Raw genomic sequence first — 22,943 nt, 5'->3', positions numbered from 1 at the left:
GTATTTTTTGTTGTTAGAGGTTGCAAAAATTTTTTTAATATTTTTTTCAATTAATTTTGAAATTTTTATATTTTAAAATGCACTCGCACGGTTCCGAAATACGTAAGTCCAAAGTAAACAAGGCTTTTTAAAAATAGGTGATTGTAGCGAATACGCACAATAACTATAGAGATATATCTAACGCTTTTATTCGTCCAAATTGCTATAAAATTTGGAAATCAGTGAAGAAACTACCTTACCGACAGATAATACCAATGATGGTCTTCGTAAAAATATCTATTTTAAAAAGTCTTGTTTATTTTGAAATACTTTTATACATGCTTATTTTAAATTCATCTTGAAGTTTTTATTTTACATATAATACACGTAAAGTTATGAATAGCATGCTGTAGTTGTTAATTTTGGAAAAAAAACATTTTAATTAAAAATTGAAAGTTTATTATATATATTAAAATGGACCACATTCATAAAGCACATTACAGTTGTTAAAACTGCAATGTGATAAACAAATTTCTATAAATAAATTAAAACAGTTCTAATAATACATATATATAAAATATATATTTCATATATATGTTAAATATATAATTTATATTTAAATATAAATTTAAATATATATTTGTATATAAAATAAATAAATAAAATATATATATATGTTTTATTTATATATTTAAATACTTATATATATATCTATATTATTCCCATATATATATTTTTATATATTATATATCAATATATAATTTATATTTAAATATATATTTAAATTTATTTCTATATATTTATACATATATATATATATTAAATATATATTTGCATACAAATTATATATTTATATAATATATTTATTTATATTTAAACATTATATCTATTTATATTTAAATAGCTTGGAATATATTTAATCAATAACATCCATGTATCATACCAAATTATTTAGTGTCATTAAAAGAGTTTGATCTATATAGGAATTTTTTAAAAAAACATATATCATCCGTTTTTTATATTATGTATTTATCTTGATATTGGAGATACACATCTATAAAATTGACTACAGTTCTTAAACTTTGCGAATTTCTACGAATACACTAAAACAGTATCTAGATATATCATCAAATATTAATATTCACTGTATTTATATAAAATGGATTGATTAATATAGATTAAATATAAATTATATTTAGTATAGATTGCACTCATGCTGAAAATAAGAAAAGGTTCTCAAGTATTATCTATTTGAGGTATTTATAGGTAATGTATTGATGCAAATATTCATTCTACTTTTACAAAGAGTAGAATGAAGTCTATAGTCAAAGTCTATTGTGACTTGACTAGGTTGGCTAAAAAAACAGAATGTTCCCATAAGGTCGGAAAGAAATATATCCATTTTATACACTAAATGAAAGAAGTAGAATTGCAAATATTACAAAAGTGGGTTTTTAATTAGAAACGGAAAGACCTTCTTTATTGGCTTTTTATATAACAAACATCAAGTTCTTTTTAACAGAAATCCATATTTTATCTAAAAAAGTTAAAATTATTATTCTTTTAACAATCAAAATGTTTATAAAAATTTTACAAATCTTATTTATCTTATTCTTTCGATTTCTTAGTATTGTTAGATCACCAGTTTTTCTTATATTTTATTCTTCTTTCTAACTTTCGCCGTTACTTAGTGCTGTTAGATGGCGTTTTTCTTACTGCAAGGTCACGACCACTCTCTAAATTCACTTTGTCCAGTTATTGTGCAGAACATATGAGGCTATATTGAAACAACGACATATTTTTAAATCCTTTGAGTTTAATATACCCATACAGAGTGTAAACATGTTTAATTGTATCTCCAGAATCATCCTGATAACCCAATTAAATTAAAATGTTACTTTAGACTAGTTTTTTTTCGTGATTTTTGCTATTAATTGGATAATTACCTTCTTTGTTTTAATATACGGTGATGTATAATATTTGAACTAAACTAAGCATTGACGTTATACTTGAGTGTAGTGAAAAGGTTTGTTTCGAAATTGATTCAAATGATGAGTAGATGGTTTATTAAATTATTCCATAAATAATGAGCTAAATTTATAAGTGGGGTATTCTTAATAACTGACCTTAATTACTTTAAAAATATTGACATTTTTTGCTTTACATATATTTGGAAAAAATATTTCTCAAGTTTGTAACTATTGTAATGGTTATAAACTTGTTATTTACATTTACTTTTCATTTCTGACCATCAAAAAACAACAAAAAAATAAACAAAACGCTATCATATTGTTCCGTACTTCTATCAGGACCTTAAGGGTTCTACATAGTTTTTCTGTCTTTTTGCTGTGTGTCATTTTCTTTGTTTCTCCAAGTAATCGAAAGTTTTTTCTATAAGATATTTGAGGTTGGCTAAGTCGCTTAGTACTCTGAAAATTTCAAAACAGAAATTAATATGGAAAAAGTAAATAATAACCGAAATAAGTATTATAGTTTTTCATCTAAAAATGAATGTATTGTTGCTGAATTCTTTAATTGTGCCCTGCTTTCAATACGTTTTCAAACTGCTTAGTCCGAAGAAATCAAGAAAAATTATAAAAGCATACTGAAAATCTACTCTTCAAACAATAGGTTATATCATATTTTAAATGATATACCTATTCCATTATTATATCATTTTTCTCTAATATCAGAAGCTTTGTGAGATATTTTATTTCTAATATTTCTACTTTTATAGATATATATAATGAGATTTTAGATGATGAATGATTCTTTAATTCTTGGTATATAAAACAAACACTTTATATAAGTCTTGTTTTGAAATATAAACAATTTTAAAACTAAGCCTGTTTTTTGTGCATATAGACAACTGTTTAGAATTTGCGTAAGATTTTTTCATTTGTTGATTCAAGTAATCTTAAACTATTTTAAGTGAACAACAATGAAACCAGTAATTCTGAAAGTATTAGACAACTGTTATAAAAGACCATACTTTGTGTGAAAAATGAAAATTGGGATTAGAAACATGGCACCATTAGGAGAGACAAGACAGTCCTTTGAAATATAATATAAAAATATATTTATTATTTCTCTGTTAAGAGAAATAATAAGAGATATACATAGACCATTCCTTTCAATATGGTGTTATAATATTTTTACTGGTTCTCTGTAGAAATAACAGTTAAGAGAGATAGGAGCATCCATTTCATTCTGATGTAAAAATATTTATAAAATATATAATATATAATAGATAAATAAATGATTTATATAGTAAATAAATAAATAAATTATTTATATAGTAAATTAACAAATAAATTATTTGCACAATAAATGAATGAATTATTTATACAACAAATAAATAAATAATTTGTATATTAAATAAATAAATTATTTACATATTAAATAAATAAATTATTATTATTATTTACATATTAAATAAATAAATTATTTATATAATAATATTAAATACATTATTTATAGAGCAGTTTCGAACAGTAGTGAGCTACAACCACAAAAATTATTTCTATATTATTTTAATTAAATGAATTTTTGACCATCATCAGTGGTCTTGGAAATAATTTTTGTATTTAATTATTCTCTATTAAATACCAAAGTTTCTGATAAAATAAAAGTAGTCACTCCTGTCATATTGGCGTTAAAATCAAATTTAATATAAAAATAGTTTATATTAATAATATAATATTAAACATATAAAACATTTATTATATTAATATAATAATAATATAATAAACATATAAAATATGTATATATTAAAAAAATAAATTATTTATATAATAAATAAATAATAAATATTATTTTTTAGTAGAATTGTAAACATTGCAAAATACGTAAGAAATAAAAATTTAGTAAAGGGTAGATATAACCATGAATTAGGTCCCATACTATAAAATTAGTTAGATATTTTATAATACACTTTTAACATAGTATAAACATCTGTTTATTTTAAGTGATTCAGTTAAATATATCTAAGAAATTTAAGCAGTTAATTTTTTGAAGTTTTTCAGGATTTTTAATCTCTAAAATTTTTACTATTCAAATAAAAAATATAAAATGAAGTGATATAAAGCTAATAATCTTAACAGTAAAGAGGGTCAAAACAATGATATGTAAATACCGTCAAATTGCAATTTTACATAATTTTAATAATTAAATAAATTTCGAAAACAAACTTCATAAGATTTCAATATGTGATTAGTTGAGTATCTTATTTCGATCGCATGTGTGTGGATAATTTTCTTTAAGTCGCTTTTAGTTAAAAATTAAAAAAAAATTTATTTAAATAAATATAGTCTCGTATACGTGAATAAAAATTTAAAGAAAATAAATAGAAGATAAAAATTTCAGAAAAGATTTTGTAAAAATGCATGAACGTTAAATTTCTTATATGTACAAATATTTCATAAAAATAAAGTATCTCACTTAAATGTGAATATCAGCGTGCATATCTCTGTATTTATATTTGATTTTTGTTTATGCATATATATACATATATATGTTTATTTGTATGTTTGTATGTTTGTATCTATGCTTGTGTTCTTTTCGTGTATTTAACAGACTTTCTTTGTATGTTCGAGCTCGTTCGTTTTACGAACAAGTTAGGATTTCTTTGAATTTCCGTGCGTGTTTTTACTATTAAAATTTGCGATATGGATTTCGAAATCCGAATAAACAACAACAACAACAGCAGAAGCAACAGCAGCGGCAACAAACATAATGTTAAATAAAATAAGTATCTTATAGAAACACGAACATGTGATGAAGTAAAAACCAGTATCTTGAAGATACGACGATAATGCGCACAGCACAGATACATTGAAGCAACATGAAAGCATGACGCACATACAACATTAGACGTCATTTGTAGCGCAACTTAGTTTTGTCGTGCGGCAATGCGCATGCGTAGTTTTGTCGACATATTTTTTTACACACAAGTGCATACTAGACATACTTATATATCTTAATTAGAGATATTATCGAACGAATTAGAAGATATTTGAGATTTGGAGAGGCCACATTAAATTTAAAGTTGCTTAATTTCTAGTATTCTTAGCTAATTTAAGGAATTCTGCTCTATGCTTGTATAGATCATACAAGTCACGAGACGACTATGTTCACTATAGATGATTTCAAGACTATCTTGGTTTTTTCTCTCAACTTACTAGGAAACTTTTTTAAAATTATATCATTGAAATACATGTATGAAGTCGGGTTCCTCGTGTTCAAGCTTATCTTGTACTGATAATCAATAAGAAGAACTAATCAAGGAAAGTAATATATAAATACTGACTTTGGTTATTCAATTTAATCAAGAAATCACTTTCATTCTATATTTATATTGATAATGTATGAAAAATTGTAAATATTTATTTCTAAAAGATAGATTACTTGTTATAAAATGCCGAATTTAGGCACCGCAAAATTGATAATAAATTCTTATATTAATTTTAATTAGCACCATAATAAAATGTTCAATAAAAATGAGATATTTCTTTTAAAATTCAGACTGTGTTATTTACCAATTAAATTAAAAGGATTCTTGAATGCAGATTATAAGCTATACGAATAACGGCTTCAATATAAAACTTATACTAAAGTTGAATTATCAACATTTGTAAGTCAATACGATCATATCTAATATACTTTTGATAACATTATCAGAAACCTTCCAATCGTTATACTAAACTTACATTTTAAGGGTTTAAGTTTTATTACCCACAGAAGTAATATTTTCACTATGGTTCACTATAATACAAATAATTCAAGAGAGCTAAAAAATAACTAAATCATATCTGCACATTCAAATTATCCATTATCGTACACTTTTTAAAGGTCCTATACTATTATACTTAATCTAATATAGGATCTATATATTATATAGATCCTATACTGTTCTTATTATAAGAACTTTACTAAAATGCTGGTTTAAATTTAATTTTTATGGATGTTGAGGGCGGAGTATGACAACTGATCAACATATCAAAAAAACTTCAAAACGTCAGTAAAACTTAAAAAATTTCTTTAATTTGAAATATTTGTATAATTTTCATTATAGGTTTCAAATTTTAATACCATGGTTTAGTATGTTATTGTATGTACTTATAATACATAAATTTTTATACACCAACTAGTATAAAAAGAAGTTATCGGACATAATTAAAAAATTTTGACCGAAGGATATATGTTCTAATGGGATCAATCATGGTTTGCATTATCCATATATATATATAAGTGGATAGGATTTGCAAACCTTCCCTGTTTTTTTTTTATTTTAAAATAATAGATAATATAGTTTTAAGAACAACAATTCAAATTTTGTATTTATTATTATAATCCATTTCTTATTTTGAGGCTCACGGCCATGAAGAATCTTTAAAACTTCACTCCTTTGTGCATTCTTCTATATATTATACATCATTATATAATAAAAATGCTCTTTCCAAATTTGTCTCTATTGTTATATTTTTCTACTGCTATATTTCCACATTATAACCAGTACACCAGCAATCCTGCTACCTTACATGTACCAAGATAGGACTTTTTTTGCAATGTATTTGTTGGGGTGTTTCAGCATACTATAGTTCTGTATGGGAAACTTCTTGTGGCCATCGAATTGGTAGTATTTAAATTTTAAAATTAAATTTTAGATGCTTTTTATGTTTTCAAGTTTTAAAGCCACAAATGAGAGTTGTTTTGATGCAAAAATTAGTAGTAAACTTCATAATTTTATTGATCTGGTAATTTATTGATAGCTCGTAATTCCTCAAAAGAGATTTGCACCTAGCTTATAAGCAATGCTCAATTTTTTTAGTTCCACTTTGAGCTGTCGCGATGATTTCAAAACGTTAAGAGCAAGTAAGGTGGGTTCCATAATTTACATTTTTGAAAATAAATACATTATAACGTACTGATATTAATACCTACTTTTGCAGCGGAAAGAGATAAAATTTCCGAATTGTATTTTTTTATTAAAACTTTTATATAACCGATATGAAGTCCTTGTAACCATTTTTTACAAATCTACAAAAATAATGGTTAAAACTAACAAATTACTTTTAAAAATGTTTTCCCAACCATCGTACTCTTGAGATCTAGCACTCAGTAAAACCAATTTTGTTTAACTAAAGAAATGTTTGCCGAAAGTTATACTTATTTTCAGCGCAAAGATAAATTGTTCTAAAGAATTGGTATCGAAATACAGTTCTGCACTTTTGAAGGAGAGTAGACCAAAGAATGAAGTCGAATATTTTAAAATATTTTTGTTTCTTAGCTAGATCAGAGATATATTGAATGAAGTATTAAAAAATTCTAGTTTAGATAGGAACACATATTGAGTGATGTAATATAATATATAGATCTTGTTCAGAAGAGAACTTAGATTGAGATTTAGTTTTATTATCTATATACAATATTTCCTGTTTATATGAAAACACAGATTTAGATTTGGTTTTCTAAGCTAAACTGGAGACTTACTGAGTGATGTGTTATAGTAGTTCTAGGTCAGATAAGCACGTATATTGATTTACCTCGTCAGGTAATTCGGCAGAATTTCTTTCTTTCTATCGTTCGTTTGTAGTACACGTAAGAGGACTAAATTTTACGGTTACGTCTATCGGAAAATATATAATTTTGTATCGGAGACTTAATTGTAGAAAAACTTATCTTATAATAAGGTTTCGTTCGATCTTATTGTGTCGGATATATAATCTTAGGTTAAGTATATTTCTGTGTACTAATCGAAACTGTTGCATGATTATAAATATAAGGAACATTTTTGCAAACGTTTGGGTTATTTGACAAAAAAAAACGTGATCAGATACTCATACACATATATATTATGTGCAAATGCTTAGAAGCTTGTTTTTTTTAATTAAAGCAAGTCTGAATATCCCACGTCCGAAAACTGCATTAAAGTTTGTCACATTCAATTAATGTGCATAAATTTTATTGCATTAATTGTTTCCAAAAATCATAAACCATAAACATGCAAATATATGCCTTGATATGTGCACACACACATACAATGTAAAGACACTATATAAAGCTATTGGTATTGGTATTTAGGAACCACAAAAACAAAACTGGTTTTAATGTTCATATTTTAAGGCTTTATTGTTGTTGTGTTGGAACCGAAATGCGCTTCAGAGGCGAGTACATAAAAATTTCGGTTTCATTTCATTTAATTTGATTTTTGATTTTTTTTTGTTTTTGTTTTTGTGTATTTCTTTAGTTCATTTTGAACGACATTTGCTTTTTCGGGGCTTAAGAAACGTTTTGTTGTTGTTTTATGTTTGTTGTTGTTATTATTTTGCTGTTGCTGTTGTTATTTTGCTGGTTGATCATACGTACGTCGTAGCTCGTCGTATTCTTTTTCTTCTTCTTCGTTTCATTATTATTTCGTTTGGCTCGTTTAAATTCGTTAGCGAGCCGAGTCTCGACTGATCATATGAGAAAACTCAGGTAGATTTTGGTACCTTTTATGTTGTACTGCTGTTATGTTGGTTTTGTTGTTGTTGCTGCTTCTGTATTGTTTAATTGAAGAAGATGCAGCTACACGAAACAATACATATAAACAGATATTCTATACGAAGACAATTTTTGTGAACATTTACAATAAATAACACGCATACATTCAAAACATATGCAAGCAAAACACTTAAGAATGTGTTGTTTTGTGTAATCCTTGAAGAATTTTTTTGGTTATTTAGAAATCTTTTTACCAAAATAAGATACCAACAACATAACGACAAAAGCAAATGTGTAACAACAACAATAACAATGATTCATAGTTTTTTATTTCATTATTGTTGTATTTAAAATTTATTTTTATTTATTTATGTTTTTATAAATTTTTTTTGGCTTTTTTTATTTTTTCTGTTTTTAAAAAGCACATAATTTACTTAGATTTTTGTAGTTGTTGTTGTGTTTTGTATTTTTTTTTCAGTTTCTGATAAAGTAAAATTTATTTTTTTTTCTGACTGTTCTTCCTTAATATCTTGGTTTTATAAATGTATATACATACATACATATATACTTGTATAATTATGTTGCATATACGTGAATGTGTAGTGTTTCTGGCTTTGAGCCATTTGGCAAATATTTTTTAAACTTCAATTCTATATTTTAGTTGTGTTTTCTTTCTAGTTTATTTTGTTTTTGTAACTGAGTTTTTATTTTTTTTGAGATTTTTTTTAGGATTTTATAAAAGATAACTTTTTTTGGTTTCCTTTCTTTCCTGTTTATACAATATTTCTAAATTGTCTTCTAAAGCATTTCTTACATTTTTCACATATTTCATTCCTTTTTTTGTTTTTTTTTTCCATTATTTAATTTTATAGTCTTTGTTAACTGATATAACTGTTTTGAGGGATCTGAATTTTTGTAGATTTTGTTTTTAATTCGGAATTTCCTTTAAGCATAACATTGATCACTTGTTATCCTGTAAGATATTCTGCAGTTTTCCAAATTTGGGACAACAGAAGGGATAGTAAAATATTTGTGACACTTGTCGTTGCTTAAATTTTTAATTAATTGAAAGAAATTATAATTGGTACTAGATCACGAATATAAGCCCTCAGATTATTATCGATCACCTTGTAGTACGATTCTTTGGTTGTCAAATGGGTGCCAGTGCCTCTTTGTTTCGTCACCTTTACGAGATCATCTGATTTTTTGCATAGTCAGTAATAAATTATTGTGAGATTGGGGTTAGAATATTCATGAGCTAAGGGATACTTGTCGTTAAAGGCGATTAAAATGCATTAAATAGTATAAGTGCGTTTTATTGCAGGTGTAATATGGTATCTGTGTCAGGGCCCACAGCTTCGGCTGTCTGAACCAATAGAGGATAGCTTCTTTAGAGAGAGTATTATGGCGGACAGAATTTAATTTCATTTGATGTGAAATTATATTTTCCAATTTTTCAGATGCTGTGACCCAAAGAACAGCAGAGGTGTTAGATGGGCTCTAATTTGTTAATAGGTTTATAAGATATTTGGCTATGTCCTACACACATTTATTCATATCAAAATCATTTATCAAAGCCCTTGATTAAGAAAGTATGCACATAACATGTCTTTTGACATTTCCTTTGCATTGAACATTGACTTCTTTGGTCGATCTAATCTTCTAGACTTGAGCTTTTAAAAGATAGTAACCATTAGTTTTTGGGGGTAGTTTGCAAGTAGGTTTGGTTACCATAGAGTTTTGTTATTTTCTTTATCTTGTAAATTAATTACTATATAAATATTTTATAACCATGCTGATGTTAATTTAATTGTTTAATAATAATTGCGTTACATACTGAATTTCATTTTAAATGAAAGTTTTTAAGTTTGAACTTATTTTCATTTTATTAATTTGTATAAATTTTAAAACTCTTTTGAATTTAAATATTGATTATTTAATAATATTTATAACAAATTTATCCTTTTTGGTCATTACTATAAATTTACTCTCAAGTATTTAATTTGTATATGTATATCTGCTTTCTGTCGGAAGTATTATACATGCATTATATATGTTGACATGCATTTTTTTTGTTATCAAAGCTTATAATATATTCTCAATATATTCTTCTTGCTGTCAAAATTTTGATTATACATTTATGTTTAATTATTCCATTGTTGTCAAAGGCAATAACTAAGGTAACACTATGATGTTCCAATATAAATTGTTGTCCCTCAGCACATAAAATAACACTCCATATCTTAATGAAGTGCTCTGAAGGGCACATATTTATATAAATTTCATGTTTTATATTTAAATAATTTTACTCCAAGGGTACAAGGGTATCACTTTAGGTGTCAATTTTTTTAAACATTTTTTTATAACTATTTCCATCAACTTTTTACCAACATTTAAATTTGAAAAACTCTTGAATTGTTATAAAATTCAGAAGATATTAGCATATTAATACAATTATAAATATTTTTTTATAAAACATATACTGTTTCATTGTGAAAAATTGTAATAATAATAAAAATTCAAGTTATTAAAATAGTTTTAATATTAACGAATTTCCGTTTAAATAGTAGTAGAAAGACAAGAGATGAACATCTGTGTGCCAAAAGATAAGATTGTCCTATATCAGTGAGCAATATTTTTTTCTACGAAATTAAGACAAAATCAGGGCATCAACGTGGATACAACGAAAATACAAAATAACAACTCTAAAAGCTAATAAGTAGCTTTAGCAATTTTTTTTGTAGATACATGGTATTTTGTTTATTTTTTTTAGAGCTACATATTTTTAATCTGCATGATTTGTTCATTAGATGGCAGTTAAAAAATAAATCTTAAGATAATATTTATGATAATGTATAGAGTACTATAATACAAATGTATGAAGTAGAAATATAATGATTATGATTTGAATATATATTCAATGAGATAAAGAGTATATAATTCAGTTGTATAAACATTTCGCCATATTATATACAATTTCATTGTTATAATTTATATATTTTAAATTTTTAATATCTAGTACACTATTTACCTAAATTGACGAATTAAAGATATTTTAACAATACCAATTTAATAATACCAATAGCTTAAAAATTAGCTAGAAAAACGGACTAAAGACAATAAGAATAACAACAGGTTGAAAAACTAATATGCATGTATCTAGTTTCGAAATGAAACTTCGTTATAGTAAATAAGTTATAAACGGATTTAAAATCATTTACAGGAGAAATTCGCTTTGTACTATTTAGAATTTTTTGTAATCTTTATATCGAATGGAAGAAAAACCTCATTAATAGATAGTATCATTTTCAATGCATTTAACTTAAGAAAGCCTATCGACCCATTTTAGATTTCCAGCTTTGAACATTTGGGCTAAATCCAATATTTATATTATGGTTATTAATATTTCACAGCATAGACATCGGTGGTTCCCATTTATACATATAGTTATATCTTTTCTAGTACATATAATGCCAATAAAATTTTTGGGCACATAGTACTAACAAAAATTATAAAGTGCTTTGTTTAAACAGAGATCCAATAATTACATATAGATGTAAAACAATTTAATTTGTTACCAATGCTTCAATATTCAATACCTCAATCTTTATACTGTTTCAAAGTTTTGTAGGTCATAATGAGTCATAATAAGAGAGAATCTCTTTAATTATATTTCACAAATATATAATCGATACTTTTTAGGATCATCAATACCTTGAATTCGTTTCATCTGTAGTTCCGGACAAAGACATAGAAGAAAGTGATTAATTGATTTTATTTCATCTCCAACATTTAAACTCATACATAGTTGACTTGTCAGAAAACCCCACCGTTAAAGCATATGTGCAATGGCACATTGCTTCATTAGCACTGCAATAAGTACATAAGATGCATGGTTGCTGAAGTCTGAAACTCTTTTCATATTATTCCCTTCTAATCTAGGCGATAACGTTCTAGCTTTATCAAAACCTAAAACCTTGTGATTATTTCACAAGTCATTTTTCACCGCAATGGTATATTCTTCTATGCTTCTAAATAGTTCACACATCGCGGTTTATATCCATGAGTCGGCCTCATTTATGTGCATTTCAGAACGTCATCTGATTAACTTAACTGCTATGTTGTTTAATTTTCGATATCCAGGAAACCAGCAAAATCCATCACTAGCTACATTAGTGCTTATAGTATTTTTCTATAATTGCTTGCATACTATTCTTACTATGATAAGTTTTAACGTTATGAAGAGAAAATAATAATTCTCAATATCATTACTTAAGTAATAAGGTCATAATTTAAAAATATAGCTCTACAGATAAATTGTTTATCTTAATTAAACTCAAAGTAATCACGAAATAAACCTTTTCACTTCTTTCACGCATGCAGTCAACGATCAACTTAGTTTAAATACATTTACTATACATATTAAAATAAACAAAAGCCAGAGTATCAGCTGAACGTACTAAAATATAGAAAAAAATAAAGAAGTGCTAGCTAATAGCACTTAATAACATTCTGCATTGATGATAAAACTGTTCCATGTTTCTCTTTTGTGGTTATTTTTCTTGAAACAATAAATAAGTCGTGTGCAAAATGTTTGTTTTCTGGCTACCGGTTTTACTAGTAACTTTTATAAGAGGTCTACTTACTTTATAAGCATTTATACCAAATTTATTGCTGTTTTGAACTCAAACATATGGTCAAGCACTTAATGCGCAAATATAAATTGATAATGCACTCTTGCATACACTCCCCCACAATAAAAAAAAACTCTTATAGAATAACAAAAAGGATATATCAAATTAGCAAAAGAGACTGCACACTGAAGGCCCTCGTAAATATTTCATGGGTTTTCACTAACAATAAAAAAGGAAGATATAAATCATAAGCATTGAGTGAAATTATATTTGCATTCAGAATGCAATAAATGAGGGTTGTAAGGATAATTCAACATTTGAAAATATCGGCACAAATGATTCACAAATTGTTCGTTTCTTTTTCGTTTTCATACATATTAAAATAACATTAAATGTTAAATTTATTAAATGTTTCGATTTTTCTCGTTTAAATTTTTTTGCAATAGAACCGACTCTTATTTGCATTTAATTAAATTAAATTAAAACTAATTAAATTAATTAAAAAAGTTAAAGCTGCCCGGTTTACACCCAGTGGTTCGCTAAATACGTAGAAGGATTGCAGGGAAAATGTTTGAAGGATTCTTGTAATGCTTGAAGCTCTATTTCTGAGATATACTAATCAAGTGCGGTCTTAAAGATACATTTGGTACATTTTTAATTTTATTTCAATTAAAACCAGCTGACGACTATAGTAATCATCTAATCATCTTATATTAATTCTCAATACACGTAAATGCATTCCTACTTAACTTACTTATTTACATAGCTATAGCAAAATTAATATGAAATTAAATGACTATTTAATCACCCTTTCTTGAAGCTTAAAACTCTTTTTGGATTTTGAACTAATTGCACTATTTGAACCATCATTTTTTTAAATCCACTGTTAAATCGCACTATATGTATATGGATATGTTAACTATTTCTTGAAAAACCCAATTTGAACGGATATGAAGATGATCACTTCAACGATTTAATTAAGCAAATAAGACTATATGTTAATACCTACATTAATGATATCGGACAGAGCTCAGAATGGATGTGTGCCTTTTAGAAAGTGACGGCAATGACAAAATAAACGATTAATATTAAATTTTTCTTCTGCCCTGTAACTATGACAGTAGTCTTTGGAGACAGTTCCTAATCGTATCCAATATTGTATCTAGTGTATCTAATATTAAGACGCTACCCTATCAGTCCGGCGGTTATATTGGGCTATTGGTAAATAACAAATTAATATTTTATTAAATAATTATCAACTCGTCTTGCAATAAGATTGGGTCACTTAGACCCTAAAAAATTGACTCATTCAACAGCACAATTTATATATATGAGTATACTAATTGTTTCAAAAAAACACGATCCGAAAACCACTTTGTCGTCTTATTAAAGAAGACATTGAAGAACGTCTTTAATGCTTATGCTAATGAAATTGAATAGATATTTTAAGAATTAAAATTCCAAAATTGAGATACTTTTGACAGAGCAGATGGTTACCACTTTACTCTTGTTTATCTAACCTGTACTTAAGAGAGTACTCATTATGATGGCGGATGTGCCTATCGCCATATTGGGTGTATCCTATCGAGATATTGTCAATTCATTACAGTGTGTCGGTCAGTCTACTGGTATATAATAAACGAAATCAATTTTTTTTAAATAAATTTAATTTTTTTTGGATTAAAATTACGAATTTATAAATTTTTATACAAATCTATTAGTTAGACTGAAGAAAGTGTGCAGAAACTGTGACCTACAGTGACTTAATAAGTGAACACATTACTAATATTTTATTCGATTTTTTGTTATATAAAGTTTCCAACTCTTTTGTTTATATATGGCAAGATAGATAGTTTATGATTTTCTTTAACTCCTATCGAATTTATTAACTATCGGAGTTAGAGAATTCCATAGGCCTTCTCGGGGAGTATAGTCCTATTAAGTCTATATAAAGGACTCCTATGAGTCATAGAAGGGCTCACAAACTGTTAAGTTACACTTAAATAATTTGTAGTTTTTTCTATGTTTTAATTTTAATATTAGTTAATATAGTTTGGTATACATAATAATGTGTCATATAAATATTTCGTAGGATATTTCGAAAATGCTTTTGACCGCATAAAATATTCTCTTGCTAGTTGCGCTAATTACATAGATATGCTGATGCAGATTAAGAAAATAAAAACAACAACTACAACAACAGAAAATAAACGACAACATCAGCATTAAAATCAACATCAGCAGCAACAGCAACAGCAACAATAACATCGGCAATAAACTTAAAACAATAACAACAATAACTACATAACGACAACAACAACAACAACAACAACAAATTAAATTCGTTGAGAGTTGCTTAAGATTATAAAATTTATTTTCTATAATTTCACACGCTTGTGCAAAGGGGTCTAATATTATAAACCAACAGCTATCAAAAACTCTAAATATTTGTCCGTCCATGTAACGTTGTATGAATGTATCTATCTATTCGTATCTAACAACGAGAGTATCTAAGTATATCCATGCGCTCGTCATTATTACTGCCTCGCTGTATGCGCTTCAAATTCGAAATCTAAATCAAGGAAAGAAATAAAATACCAAACAGGGTGTGTGTTGTTGGTGAAGATCATACAATATATAGTATAGCATGCATAGTCGTAACTATTATTATTACTGATATTGTTGTTGTAATTGTTATTGTTGTTGTCATTGTATTTATTGGGATGCTGTTAGCTTACAAATACAACGTAACAAACTGTTGTTTATTTCACTGAAAAAAAGGTGTATCTTTATCGCCTTTGTTGTTGTTTTTTATAACTTTTGTATCTATGCACACACGTTGGTTTGTAGTAGATTTGTTGTTAGGATGAACGAAATTTAAAATTTTAGAAGAAAAAAAAACACATAATATATGTTTTCTAGTTTCAAAATTACTTTGAATTAAAAATTAAAAAAAAAAAAATAATACTGAAAAAATTGAAAATGAAACCAAGTGGTTTTTTGGTTGAGCTAATAATTCTTAGCGCAACATGCACAGATACAGCAACACAGATACATATGGATATACATATTCTCAAATATAATTATTATACACATATACATAATGATATACAATAGTTTAATTGGATTAAAGATTTATTTCTATATCTGTGTCATTTTAATAATAGATTTTCAGTTTGAATCTAATTCGATTCATTTTTTTCTTTGAGGTTTTTTGTTTTGTTTTGAAGTTCGTTGAAATTCACTTTTATCTTTACGACAGACGTATGATGTTTTTTTAATTTTTTAATTTTTTTATTTTTTTATTTTTTTCTTAATAATTTTAATAATAAGAAGAAAAATACTGCAAATACAGATTAATTATAATTTTTGACTTTTTTTTTTGTTATTTTTATTATTTCATTTTTTATTACGTGAATCAAGTTTTAATTACAGTTAATGACTGATTTGAGATTATAATTTCGAATCGCTTTACTGAAATGCTTAAAAAAAACATTTAAATATCTTTTGTTAGTAATTAGTAATGGTTTTATATAATACATAATTGTTAAGAAAAAGTATTTTTAATAATAAATCTATTTTATATGTTTTAAACATTATATGTTTAATCTTTTAAACCAAAAAAAAAAACACCGCCATGATAATCTCGATAAAGATTATAAATCTCTAGAAATAATAATAGCACATGGACAGATGATAGATATAGGCTCCCAGTAGAAAGGAGCACTACAAAATATTGCCTTAAGAAAACTGGTTAACGCCCCATGGTATGTAAGAGGAGCCGATATCCACAGAGATCTGAGAGTGGATTCAGCTGAAAAATACATTAAAGCTCGTGCTCTGAAACTGTTCAATACAATTGACAGTCATAATAATCCAACACTCAGTATCCTAAAAATACAGCGAAATTTGATAAACACAGGCAGATACAAATATATCAGATCCATCATATTATAAAGCCCCGTAAAGCCCCGTATTTAGTGTGACTTAAAATTGTCCACAGATAAAATAGAGTAAAGGTGCTGATTCACCAACTCAGACATCTGAATATCAATATCAATGTACTTGTTTGTAACTAACTAAAGTTATCCAGTTTACATACGCTATGCTGATATCGACAATGATTATAAATTTCAAAAGACAAAATTAAAGGATAGACAGATGACATATATAGGCTCCCAGTAAAAAAGAGCAAAGCGATATATAGAATATATATTTTTTAACATATTTATATATATATATATATAATATATATATGTAATTATATATTATATATTTTATATATATATATATGTAATTATATATTATATATTTTATATATATATATATGCATTTATATATTTTATATATATATATATGTAATTATATATTTTATATATATATATATATGCACTTATATATTATATATATATATATAATTATATATTATATATTTTATATATATGTATATTTATATATTATATATTTTATATATATATATAATTATGTTTCTGGCTGAGTTTTACAGTTCATATAGATACCTATGCTATGATGATCTAGAAAATTTTGATATTAGTGGAATGGAGTACTGTTATCACAGAACATATATTTTTTTGCAATTAAATATTTTTACTTTACATATATAGCACATCACTTAATAGTTCTCAGGTCTAATGTATCAAATAGTATTGTTATTAAAAATTCAACTCTGTTGGGCAATGTAATTTTCTTCAAAAGGGATTATAAAAATGGTCCATTTAGTTTTTAATATCCTTTTCTAGAACAATTCTGTTGTGCTCTCAAAGTAGATCTTTGTTTCTCCAATCTTTTTTTCAGTTAAACCGAATTCATTTGATGTCTTTTTCTACAACAATTTCAAATTAGACCTCAACAATTCAAAGTAGACCTCAACTTCGCTAATCTTTTTTGCATTTGAGCAAAATTCTTAAAACATCTTTTTGATGTCTTTAGAAACACTGCTCTCACTGGGGGCAAATCTAGAGAGTACGGTAGATTGGAAAATAATTCGATGCGTGGAATATAACCATTCTTTTCATCGTTTTGATAAACAAAATTAACCTTACAATTAATAAAACTGTTCAGTATCTATTATATTCAATTAAAATTGAAACAATTATCTAAGTTAATGTACTATAAAATGTAGTATAATCATTTGGTAAAACGCTTTATGAGATATATGAAACTGCATAAAGCAATACACCAGAGTCTATATTCTATTATCGCATACAGTATTTGCATAACGCACCGGTTAATAAGTCCTTTCAAATGTTATATTCTCGCAATATTTTCATAAGATATTTTCACTCTTTTCACACTCTATCTTCTAAAACCCGAAATCTCGAAAATTAAGCTTGATTGACATATAACGTAGTGAAAATCCTTTGTCAAATAGGTGTACAAGGAAAATCGGAAACGGGTCAATGATATAAAATGTTATAATGTGATATCATTGTTATCACTGCTAATGCATTCCATTCAAATGTTTTATTTTTGTGTTTCCAATTATCACGATCTTTATTTATCACTCTCTTATTGAGGACTATTTTACGTATCGATCAATACCATCTATTCACCCCACTCATATCTTGTGATATAATGCTATTATTCACCCCATTATAATTCGATATATTGTGGTATGATATTATGTAATATGATATAATATGATTTAATCTTGTTATTCTAATTCTAAATTCTTGTTTTGTTAAAAATGTTAATCACTATTGTTTTAATAATTTATTTTTTTGTTACTAGTTAAGGCTATATAAATACACAAATGGAGAGGTTTCGAACACTAGTAAATTGTAACAACAATATATTTTTTATGTTTAATTAAATTTTTGGCTGACCATACAGCTGTTTCGAGTATTGCAAATACTCATCATCAGTGATCTTGGAATTATTTCTTATAATCATCATAACTATTATTCTGTTATAACTCCCTCTGGAACCAAGCCATGAGGTTAGCTTTATCATTGAAATTTGTTTTTATAGGTTAAGTGAAAAAATTTTTTTGTGGAATAATATTACAGATCTTAAAGGTTACGCTAGACCATTGTTTCTTCTTATAAGTTAGGTAGGTTGAAGTGGCGGCCTTGTTTTCAAAAAAGCCCACTTGAGCTCATATTATGGCCCATTGTGGTATCACAGTCTTCTTATAATAAAAACAAACTTATGTGAATGTACTGCAATATTAAAATATAAATTTTTCAAGCACGTGCACATTATTATTAAACAATTGGTATCATCTGCATATGTTATGTTATTTGATTTAACCGAATTATAACAAACAGATTACATATAAAAAGAATTAAATTTAAATAGATGAAAGGTTAGTCGTATAGGATTTGGGTTGACTTAAACAAAAGGTAATGCCAAAAAACAAAAACAGTGTAATTCATAATCATAAAATAATTCTCTGTAAACCCTACTAAATTGTTTTATCATTTTTTTAAATAGATACCAAAAAAAAAAATCTTTTTACGAATAAAAATTATGCAAATGTAAAATTAAAAACAAATAAACCATGTTATCACAAAGAATATTTCTGTATATACTTTCTATACAAATATTTTATATAGATTTGACATTTTAATTAACCTACAACCTTTAGACCTTTTTTGAAAATGTTTTTCTTTTTCCACTTTTTTTTTTGGTTAAAAAATGCCAACCAGAGAATTCCGTCAAACTGGTAATTAAGCGTGTAAATCTGTCAGAGATATGTGCTGCCGATACATATCCTTAAACAGCGTAAACGCATATATACAAAATAAATTCTATAAATAAAAATAATTTCACAGCTTCGCTGACATTTAACATAAAAATCCAATCAAATTAAAAAATATGTCACACAATTTTAATTAGCGATTTCATTACGAGATTCAACCGAATCTTTACCAGAAATGTTCTAAAAACCACCCCAAAATAAAAAAAAGTTAAAAAAAAAATTGATCTTTCATACATTTTCGGTTGTTTCGAGATTTTATTTTATTGAAAGGAAACCTTGTTTCAGCTTTTAACGTAATTATTTTGAAAGGAAAAAGTAACAAAATGTCATCAAATTTTAACCGTTAGATAGATAGATAGATAGAGTCTGCAGATAGATACAAAAAGCTATATAATATGTCTGTTTATGCAATGGCATTGCTAATTTACATCAATCTTCATTTTTCTCATAAGATATCAAAACAGTAAGAACACAACACTACTATTAAAAAAAAAAATATAAAAAAAAATAAACAAAAATAAAATAAAAGATACACAGCAAGGAAGTGCTGAAGGGTTTATTTGTACTTTGACAGTTTTTTAATGCAAGAACTTGGCAAATAGGGGAAGTGGAAGGGGTATACCTTTTTTAAAAATTTTTGAAAAGGATATAATTGAGTGCAAATTCAAGTAGAAAATAATTTTTTTTAAGTGAAAAGAATTTGGAAAGGGTAAATCGTACCCGTAGTAAATTTAATTTATAAATTATATTAGGGTTTCTATATTGTGATTTCGCATATTAGATAGAACTTTATAAAATTATTTCTATTTATTGTCATTTAATTAAATTCGTTTTTAAGTAATTGTTATCGAATTTTAAGTATTTTGCTAATAATTTTCTTTAATTTTATATTTTATAACTATATTATATAGGCCGTGTGCGAGTTCGTGTAAATTGAGTTAAAGTAAATTGAAATTTCCCAGGGATTTTTTGCACTGCACTTACGAAAATATTTATTTATTAATTTATTGCACTTATTTATTATTTTTGGTTAAAAGTTTTTAAATTTATTTATTTATTTATTTATTAAACATCTTATAAAATTTTCACAATGGTTTCTCCTAATTTTTATCTAATTTACCCTACTCGAAATTCTGGTAAATACCAATATTCGCTGCCATACGGACATAAATTACTATTTCCCTCATTTTACCATCAATTTACTCGAACTCGCACACGGCCTTAATTATACATTCAATAAATACGCATAATATAATATTAATATTTGAATTTTGATTTTGATTTTAATATTATATTGTTCTAACATCCTGAGTATAGCATTATACTAAAGTCGAAATATAGATTGAATTAAAATTATTGCAAAATAAATCCTTTTTTTTTTTCTTAAATATTATTTTAAACAACAATAAGAAAATGATCAACTAGCCTGTAAAAACACTATATTAAAAAATGTTTGGTCATAAAATATTTATAAAAATAAATATTTTAAAATATAATATATACAATATATTTTTATACATTATGGTTTTTTTTTGGTTAATTTGGTAATTAGTGTAATCCTAATTATGCTACCTAATTATATGCATGCAATGTCAGTAACTATAATTAATTATGACCATTATTTAAATTAATTTCTTGATTGTAATAAATATATTGTGATAAATAATATTACAATACATATTAATAAAACTATTATTTAAAGCTCTATAAAGCTACTATTTAAAGTTTTTAAGTTTGTTCTAAAATGATGCAACTGAAGGGTTTTCCCTTAAAGCATAAAATAAATGATTATTTTAGCATGATATATATATAAATTGATATATTAATATATATTAATTTTACTATGCACACATGTTCTTTTAAAATAATAATACATCTGCTTCATGACTATAGCTTTAGCTAGCATAGCGTGCATTCAAAAAAATTTAATCTTTAATACTGAATCTTGAACTAAGATATATGCTCTGGTTATAAAAAATATCTCTAAAATTGTTGGTACAAAGCAAGATATGATTGGCCACGTGTACTACTCTAACAATAAGTTAATTATACTAACTACTATATTATGAAGATTACTTTATTAGCATACATCCTTCATAATTCCCTTATTAAAATTTTTTAGTTATTTGTTATTACCAAATGAAGTAATATTAATAATAAAAAAAACCAACAAAAGCAAAATATAGTTATTATATTTTTCAGAGATTTTACCACTATATTATAAACTATAAAAGTTCGTCTTGACCTTTAAACTAAAGTGTCATTCTATACACATTAATAAAAAGGTAATGTTCCGCCATATCTACATTATCACTATTCATAATCTTTAAAGGATAGATTTTCTTTAGGTCAAAGTTGTTAAAGATCTTTAACAATTATTAAAGGGTTTTTTTTTTAAATGCAGCTTTACTGTAGAGTTGATCATTGCTCATAAGGTCCCTTTTGATGTTAAATAGATATGAGAGTTACTTTAAAAAATGTGTATTCTTTTTAAAAAAGTAGTTTTCTGATATGTGGCTTTATATCAATTTTTATTGAGCTTTTACCACTTAAATGGAAATGTGTAACTTCAAATTAAAACTAGATTCTACTACATTAATGATATATTTACTAATATATGAGTAGTATATATATCCCTTATTTGGGCTCAAGTAAATATGTATTATTATTACAAATTATAAATCCTAATAAATAATAATAAATTTAAAATATTAGAGAGATTTTAAAAAGTGTATATTTCAAATGAAGATTTATTTTTTATTAAAAAATATTCCCAAGGAGACAAAATTTAAGTGGTTTTGAGATTAACTAAAAAATAAAACTATAGTATAGTATAGTTTTATATATATAGGACTATTTATATATTTAGTATGTATATATAAATATATACTATATATAAATTATACTATGATAATAGTGAAAATAATAAAGATAATAAACAATATTAATATTAATTGTGTGATAAATATATAAGTTAAACAATATTTGTTACAATTGTTTTTGTAAAAAGCTTCAAAATAATATGTATAATCAAATTACACATACTGAACTCAATTTTACGTTAAGGTCAACTCCCACAAAAGATCTATAGGTATATCTTACTTTATATTCTTGATAATAAC

The 22,943-nt window shown here is 25.6% G+C and overlaps 1 protein-coding gene across 1 annotated transcript in view; it reads left to right on the top strand.

Annotated features, from left to right (window-relative positions):
• The window catches only part of LOC119670013 (chromatin modification-related protein eaf-1), a 30,045-nt gene that overhangs the window by 6,033 nt on the left and 1,069 nt on the right, over window positions 1-22,943 (top strand). The window lies entirely within an intron of this gene.

This window comes from Teleopsis dalmanni, chromosome 1 (assembly GCF_002237135.1).
Source record: "Teleopsis dalmanni isolate 2A chromosome 1, ASM223713v2, whole genome shotgun sequence".
NCBI classification, from domain to species: domain Eukaryota; kingdom Metazoa; phylum Arthropoda; class Insecta; order Diptera; family Diopsidae; genus Teleopsis; species Teleopsis dalmanni.
Note: the sequence above shows the minus strand (reverse complement) of the source record. Positions and strands in the feature narration are given on the sequence as shown.